The 8,710-nt window shown below is 37.8% G+C and overlaps 1 long non-coding RNA gene across 1 annotated transcript; it reads left to right on the top strand.

Moving 5' to 3' along the window:
* The first annotated feature begins 5,187 nt into the window (after positions 1-5,187).
* LOC111948054 lies at positions 5,188-6,399 on the top strand. The gene is made up of 2 exons (XR_002874046.1): positions 5,188-5,307; positions 5,491-6,399. It is a non-coding gene; the product is annotated as an uncharacterized LOC111948054 (long non-coding RNA).
* Positions 6,400-8,710: the final 2,311 nt, after the last annotated feature.

Raw genomic sequence — 8,710 nt, 5'->3', positions numbered from 1 at the left:
AATTTTGATCTGGTAAAGTTTCACAACTACTTGGTTGGGAAATCGTTAAAAAGGGCATTATAAACATCAATTTATAAATAGTTATTTTGTTTCTGGATTTCAGTTCCAATTTTATGGAAAGAAATTCTGTGATTTCTGCAGAAACCAAGACATTCAAGAGGAAGACAATGGCGTTGTGACACACTGACCTATAATTGCCAACAGCAGGGTGCTGGGGGGGCAGTGATGGCTGGTTCCTGTGGCTCTGTGGCCTTAAATGATGAGAGCTATCATGCAGTTGTGCAGGATCAGCAAATCACTGTCAGATGCCCACTGAGTAGACCGCTTTTAGGGCAATCTTCTCCCATCATTCAGGGTTTGCAGAAAATCATAAAGGGGAAACAGCTACAGGTAAATGAAAAATCATTCTCAACGACTAACAACATCAAGGGGCTGACATCTTTCAAAGACAAGACTGTAAATGTTTGAAAGACAGTGGAAATGAAGGAAAACTGGCTTGAGTTTGATTTACTCGGTTACAGAAAAAGGCTGTTTGTTCATGTCTAATAAATGCGTGATAGAGACATTAATGGAGAAGCATCTGGTCGGTTTCCAGCCTTTTCTGCTCTGCCAACCCAGATTAGGTGAAGTCTATTTAAACCGTAAAAGCACATTTCCTCAAATCAGTGCCAAGACTCCACAGTTTAATGAGCTTTGAAGATGTTCAGGAAAACTGTTCCTATTAGCCTGCCAGGCACTTTCTGATGTCTTAATGCAGGTCAACTCTCAGACCTGCAGCTGCAGAGAAAGACAGAGCAGGAAAGAAGGGATGAAGAGGAAGCTCAGAATCAGCAGCTCTGCTTATTTTCTTATCTGCTCGTCCAGCCAGCTCAGAAGCTCACAGACACAGCACTCTCCAACACAGCCAAGCTTTCCTGGCATCCTTCCTCCCACTACAGAGATATGAGTCTGTCCTCCCATCTACACCTCTGTGTTAAGCTCCACATAGATCAGCAGCAGCAGGCACTGCCAGTGCTTAATTGGAGAGCTGTCTGACTGGTTAGAGCAGCTAATTTCTTTAGAGGAGAATTTAGATTAAAAAGCAAATAGCTTTTATTTGAAAAGCATCTACGTGGGCAATAATTGTCCTCATATTTGCATTATTGGTCGCCAAAAAAGTTTACTATTATGTTGTTTTTATATATGTGAATTTAATAAATGTTTTATATATCCAGTGGCAGACTATGAAGTTTGAGGGCCGTCTGCACAGGCTCTATTAATCTTTTTTTTTCAACCCTTATCAAGGGTAAAACGTCTGTCAAAGAACTTTTTCTCTAGTCCACTTACAGGCAATATCAGTGTCAAGAATCAAAATGTTTTCATAAGCATTTAAAAACTGAAAGCAAATTTAAATGTTAAAGATACGTATTTTCTATGATTTTTTTATTTGGAAAAAAATGTATTTATTGAACGTGCTAATGTGTTACTTTTTGTCTTTTCTTTAATTTGTCAGGTTTTGGTAAAGAAGGCAAAAGAAACAAAAACACTTGAATGATGGAACAAACGGTCTCATTTTCTGTCCCTTTTCTCATGCTTGCCTTTTTTAAAATCTTTTAATATCTGACAACAAATTTCCAGCTGTCTCTTTATCTTTTCCTTTTTTCACAGCCACTCTGATAACTTTGCTTCATAAAACCGCCTTAAAAAAGAAGAATTATCTCTCTGCTTACTAACTGTTAATAATCTGTCGCTGCAGAGGAATGGGGAAGACAAAACACTTTCCCATTAGTCTTATTCAGTGATTTCGATTTTTGATTTCGAAGTTAAATAACAAAGGGGGTGTGAATCATTATTTCATTGATTTTATTTAATTCAAGCATTAATTGTAGACAATACAATAAAAAAAATCACACAAATCTATTGAACTCATTACAGAAATGATGAAATGCATCGATAAAACAAACAAACAAAAATCAAAGACACAGTTAAGTCATAATTGATTTAGTAAATATAGTGATCATTAACTAAAGTCAAGTAGAGCTTCATTTATTGTTTGAAAAGGAGTGGGAAGAAGAAAATGTATATAATCCTACACCTAAGTTAGCTTGTTTTACATAGTTTTCACTTTGCAGAGTGTTCCTGGAAGAGGGTGTTCCTCACTTGTCTACGTCACAATGTGAGAACCCCCCCCTTTCGTGGATTGGAAGGGCCTGGCCGTCAGAAAGCAGGGTTTTAGAGGAATACTCAGACATACCTGAATGGATCAAAATACCGCTTTGGGGTTGTTTATAGTGATGAACATCATAATCCCCTCAAAAGTTAAAAAACTTGATTTTGCATGATATACGCCCTTTAATTCGTCTTTCCAAATTCTTCTTAATCTGCTAGATCACACCTCTGTTAAAAACCCTCCAAAGAAGGTTTGAACTGGTTTGAGGCCTGGAAAAAAAAAATTCTGAGACACTTTAACTGCCTTGAATTCCAGTCCTACATCAGTTTTTGTTCAAGAGAGCAGCAGACACAGTCTACTTACATTAGACCCCTGAATACTTTGGTATAAAATGATGTTCAAATCAGTGAAAGGAAGGCTGTAAAATAAGCCCACATCATTAACCCTCCGCCACCGTGCTTAGAGGTTGGCATGAAGACAATGTAATGTTGTTTATGTTATCTCAAAGTTTTAACAATACAGTTTAGTAGACAACAACTGGATTTTATCCACTTTTATCTTTTATCATTTTCTAATAAACTCTCCTGGTTGTAAATATCACAATGATTAGAGGGAATTATCAACAGTGAGATCCAGAGGTTTAGCTGCAAAAACTCTCATGTTCAAGAAAAGGTGAATGTGTCTTTGACTAAATGTTTTTTTAACTAAAAAATCTGCAACATTTTAAAAACAATTAATTCAGGAAGCATCAGAGTTGCCTTCAAATTGGATTAAATACATATTTAATCCATGCACAACCTTTAAGGTCACTCATGAAGACTGGCTGTAAACAAGTTTTTTTTTTTTTTTTTTATATAATTGAATTTATGTTGTTTGACTTCCTGCAGGTCAATCAAAGACAACCATAAGACTTTTAACCTGTGAAAACAGAAAAAGTAGAAGTGGAGAAATATTTTATATGAGTCTGATTTCCCTTAAATATCCCTTTGACACATGATCCAACGTGACGGAAGACTCACTCCAGCCCTCTTCTCCTTTTCACCTAAAAGGAATGCAAACATTTTTAATGGTATGAATTACACCTGCTCCTTTCAAGTGTCCTGTGAAAATATTGTGTTGACGTCTCCCCCTCACACATTCATGTTAACACTCGGCTCTTAAATTGTGTTGTTTCTGCAAGCTCAGTCTTGCATGCTAAAGCAAACATGTACAGGGAAACTTTTTCCCACCCGAACTCTTCACAACTCAGCCACATGTTCACAGTGGAAGAACCAGAAACTGGGTTTCACAGGAAAATCAGTTTGTGTGTTTGTTACACGTATAAAGCCAATATACAGCTTAAAAGAACTTTCTAGTTTTAATTTTTGAGAAGGGGGGATGGTGATATGAAATAAATTAGATTTTTAAATTTAGTGAAGGTATCACAGCACAACTGCTCATTTTTGCACAACTTTTAACCTCTGTTCACACTGAATGCAATTCAGGTGGGGCTGAAATCTTCCGACAGCAGCTCCTCCCACATGTGGCGGGAGCGTCTATGAACATATTTTTGGACCAGCGTCCCGTTCAAGCATTTAGCACATCTAAACAGACGCGGCGGATATGACTTTGCTAAACTAATCACCTTTGTTGTGAATGCAGCTTTCAAGCTTTTCATTTATGCTTGCCATTCATTAAGCCAACTCCCATTGTTTTATTGAGCAATGATATATGCAAACACATAGTTTAAACAAATAATCATGTAAAAAGGAGCAGAGAGGTTCCTGGAGCCCAAAGTGAGTTGTAAGGATTACTGAATCACTGAGGATTTGACTCAGATCTCCACAGATCAGATGTCTAGAACAAGGAACACCACAATAAAATCTTCAAACTTAGTGTTTTTCAAACGGATTTTCCCTCAAAACGGTAAATAAAAATGATTAGTGAGCATTACTTAAAATACAGGATGAGTGATGTACCATCAGAAAGTAAAAAGATGGAAAAGGTCTTAATTGGTAGGACTCTGAGCTGTCTTTTGGGTTAGCAGAGTGCTCCAATGCAGGAAGATCAGTATAACAGCCCCTTCACTAATGTAAACATGGCCTATGTTAGACTAACAAAAGCCTGAAAAAGACCTGTGTTAGACTAACAAAAGCCTAAAAAATGACAAAAGTGATCTCATTCCAAGACGAGCTGCAAAAAAAACCAGACCACGCACAAAGCATGCAAGTGCCAAACACATGGATTACTTCAGGCAGAACAATTCATTGACACACGCTCGACTTTGGTTTGGAGAGAAGTCACAGGTCTGTGTGGCTCAGTGGACTGCAGGCCAGCACGGCGGGCTCCTGTCATCAAAAGGTCAAAGCCAGCCCACGACCTTTGCTAAAATGTATGTGTTTGCTTCTCATATTTGCCGTCATGTTCCACCTTGAACCGTATAATGAAGCTGAGGTTTCCTTAACCTCTCCTCTCACGTTCCCCCTTCATAACAGCTTTTCTCAAAGACAAGCGTCTGCTACGACTCATTTATATGCTGAATGCCAAACCACTGTGAAGCTCCACTAGCAAACCAACTCAGAAGATACTTCATCCTGCAGTGAATTAACCCACTGATCAGACAATCAGATTGTGTGGATTTTCCTAATTGTGTTAAAAACATGTATTGTCAAAGAAACACAATAAATCCATAAAAATATGTGGCATTTACATGGATTTAAGGAAGTTTTGCATGAAGGGAAAGCTTCATTTTATAAATAAGCCTAAATTCCTAGCTTTTATTAAGTCATTTTTAACAAATACTTTTATCCTAAATTATTCCACTTACTAAAAAAATTTCTGTTGTGGTATTGCTTTTTGTTGACCTACAGGGCTGTGGGTGGTGGTTTGTCCCTCATGGTGTTCCATAGTTTAACATTCATGGCCAGCACCTGTCTGTTGAGCTGTGATTGGCTCACAAGGCTGATAAATAGCAGCAGTGGGAGTTCCAGCTAGATGCTGCTTTCCTGGTTTGGCCTTGGTGGGTGAGCTTGACATGTGGACCTTTATTTTTTTTTTATTAAAGCTTTTAATCATTTGAGTCCTTTTACTAAAGTTTTTGAGCATTTGAGTTTGCAACATTTTAAATTCTATTTATATTAACAGGTGGTGGCATGAGTTCTGACCCTGGGGCATGAGAGGTAATATAAGGGTTTGTAAAACATGTGTTTGTCCCAGGGGAGAACTAACTTATTTTTCTTTTTCCAGCAGAGTTGCCACTGCTGTTTTGGTTGTAGTGTTTTTAGTCATTGTTTTTAATGTTTTAACCAACCTTGACACCCTTGCTTTTATCCATCTTTAAACTGTTTTTGTGCTCATTTTAGTAACTTGGTGGTTGGACCTGGCTGAAGGTGGCTGCCTCCTCCTTTTATCCTTATGGTAGCTGGTGGGTGCCATACGTGGTGTTGTGTAAGGGGAACCCCCCCCCCCCCCCCCCGTGTTCGGCCCATAAATTGGTGGTGTCCTGCTCAGGTGCACCTCTTCTGTTTTGTATTTTCTTTTAATCACTGTTTGGGTTGTGGTGTGTTTTTGTGTGCATTTGGGCCCTGAGCAGGTACTCCTGGTGAGGGTTTGGATCAGAGATCTCCCTTGGTGGTGGTGTTTGGGGCTACCCACCAGTGCAGTGGGGTTGAGGCGATCTGGAGGCAGCCGCCCTCATGCAGTGTTGGAGTGCGGTCCAACTGTCTTAGTTTATTTTAACCTTTTTTATGGAACTTGTGTCAAGTTTTTAATAAATGGTATATTTTTAACCACTACCAAATCCAGTCTCCATTTGGTGTGCAAATGTAAGAGGGCATTCGGTCACATTTTCATATGGCTTATTGAAGTATTTTGCTTCTATCAAATTTTGAATTTGTAAATTATTCATTTTTTCTTAACACGGTGGATCACAAAACATTAAGTTCTTTTTTTTTGCATTTGAAAAATGATTATTGCCTTTGATATTTAAAAAATTATGGTTGCTGTAAATGATATCGAACTTAAATGGCAATTTGTTTTGTGCCTCAGTAACCACTTCTATCCACCTCTGGTCATATCTAACACTTTTCAATACTATGAGCATAAAATCATCAATTCAGCTTTATTAGGATGTTTTCTTCAACAGTCTGGATTTGCATGGATGGGGGAGAATGCCAAAAGCTATGAAGCCAATGGGTGAAACTAATTTAAAAAAACTGAATTTCAGATTTAAAGATATATTAGGAACCTGGGAACTAAAAAAAAAAAAAAAACTAAGCAAAGCTCATATTTCATTAGTTCCTAGTTCAATATTTGTGGTCTTCTTCCTGCGATAATAGATTTCCTAATAGCTTTTAAGATGTCAATCAAAACCGATTTCTGAACATCCCCCTCATTTCATAAATGGTTGTACCCAGGCGATTTGCCTGGTGTTATCCATTAAATATATATTTTTCTGTGCCTTGAGTTTTTTTTTGGTTGCATCTCTTGAAATCTCAGGCTTAACCCCTTCATGCCTAAATGTAATACCAATTCTATTTAAAAAAAAAAAAAGATTCTGTGTTTTAACATGATCCTAAATTAAGGATGCTTGATTAAATGGCATGTTACAAATTAAAGTGTACAGTGTGAAGGAGCTACGCACATCAGAGGTCCTGATGTGATCAAAGAGCAGTTCTGTCATTTACTAAAATGTTTTCTTACAGAGCATTAAACATGAAAGGGAAAGCTAAAGGACCAAATTTGTGTTCATCTGCTTGTTAAACTTGTAATGCTCTGATTAAACATTCCATTTTAAATACGCTTTTAACCCACTGGAATATTTAATTCAGTCTGAACAGCAAAATCCTGCATGCTTGGCGACTTGGTCTGATTTAAGGAAAATCACTTATGCAGTGCTGGTCAGGCAGTTTACCAGAAGCTCACACTACAGTGACCTCAGCTACTGGCAGCTCTCCACAGACCTTTCACCGCGTGCCAACAGCACAACTCAAAGGATAACAAAGACAAATCTCTAACAAACTTTTGTCTCTTTGACGCTGAGAATCTAAGGAAAAAAGGACACTCTGTGCTCAGCCCGCAAAATCTGACGTCTTCTTTTCGGACAAGGCACGCTTCATTTACAGTCTAGACAATATATGAAAGCCAACCACAACGGACTGTTGCAGACAAAGATCAATGGGCCTTCCCTGCAGCTGTAACCACCCAGTACATGCCGCTCAACCCGTTAATGGTCTGAATGTTTCCTGTATAAACAGGCATTAATATTGCACTAAGTTAAAAGAAAATAATCAGCCTGGTGAGGCTTTGTCAGTGCTTGGAGAATAGAGCAGCGTCAAACAAAGATTCAGCAATACTTTAGTTCCACTTCCCATTCACATTTGTCAACTTTTTAATATATCTTCACAATAAAACGGCATTGAAATACTTTTAGATAAACAAAAAGGTGCTTTAAAAATTTGTAATACTTCAGTTTCATTGTGATATGTAAAATATGTTTCAGTCTCTTGAAAAAATATTTTTGACAACCTGAAGTCCACGCATTTTTATACTACACCAAAGGCGGGCTACTACATTCATTGTTTTGGGACTCTGTCAGCAATGGACTGTGCAGTAAAATATGCCAGAGGCAGGAATGTTAAACATGTCAGAGAGTGAAGATGGCTTTTGGATGAAATGTATCAACAGATGGCTAGAAAAGTGTTTTGACACGGTGATAAGATGAGGGTAAGACAGAATGTTATGAGGGTAAAAAAAAAAAAAAAACATTTGCAAGACCTTAACTCCAGCCCTAAGTATGCTAAATGACCTACCAAAGAGTACGGTAAAAAGTGACTTCCTCAAAAATATTTAAGCTAAGGCATTTATACCAAAATATACTATGACTAAATACAAGAAAGTAAAAAAAAAAAGGCAAGACAGGATCAGATATGCAGATACTATAACTCAGGACCTGCACTGAGGGTAATCAAAACAAGAAGGAGCAGCTGAGTTAACTGAAACTGAAACGTGGTGTGTCTATGGCTGGGGACAGAACATGAACTCAAACAACTAAACATAACCCTAACACAGAAATTATATATGAAAAAAAACAGGAGGACAAAAACCAAGAAAAAGCAAACAAAAGACACAGATCCTCACAAAAGACACGCTAGTAAAGCAGCTGCTTCTTTAACTGTTTTCTTCCTCAAATAAGCATCGATCATTCTGTACAGGAGACACGTCATGGATGAGATTGATTTAGATTGATTGACTAGGTAAACAGCCAATCAGGACGCAAAACATAGTGTACTGTTTAAAAAATAGCGTGAAAAATTGCACCAAAAAATCTGTGAAACAGCGACAGTTGACCCGCCATATAGCGAGGGAAGACTGTACACAGCAGGTCTATTGGAATCATCGATATATAAAGGTCAGACTATCACAGACTGATAACAGCCTGCTCCTCTTCCCTGTGTCATGTTCATAGACAAGATGACAAGATTTTTCAACATTTTTATAGGTTTGCTTTTCTACAGATTAACTTTTTTCTTCTTATAATGTTTGGCGTCTAGGGTCTAGGTCACCTTCTCTCTTTGGCTTACT

Source organism: Oryzias latipes, chromosome 10, assembly GCF_002234675.1.
Source record: "Oryzias latipes chromosome 10, ASM223467v1".
NCBI lineage: Eukaryota > Metazoa > Chordata > Actinopteri > Beloniformes > Adrianichthyidae > Oryzias > Oryzias latipes.
This window is presented reverse-complemented; position numbering and strand designations above follow the sequence as displayed.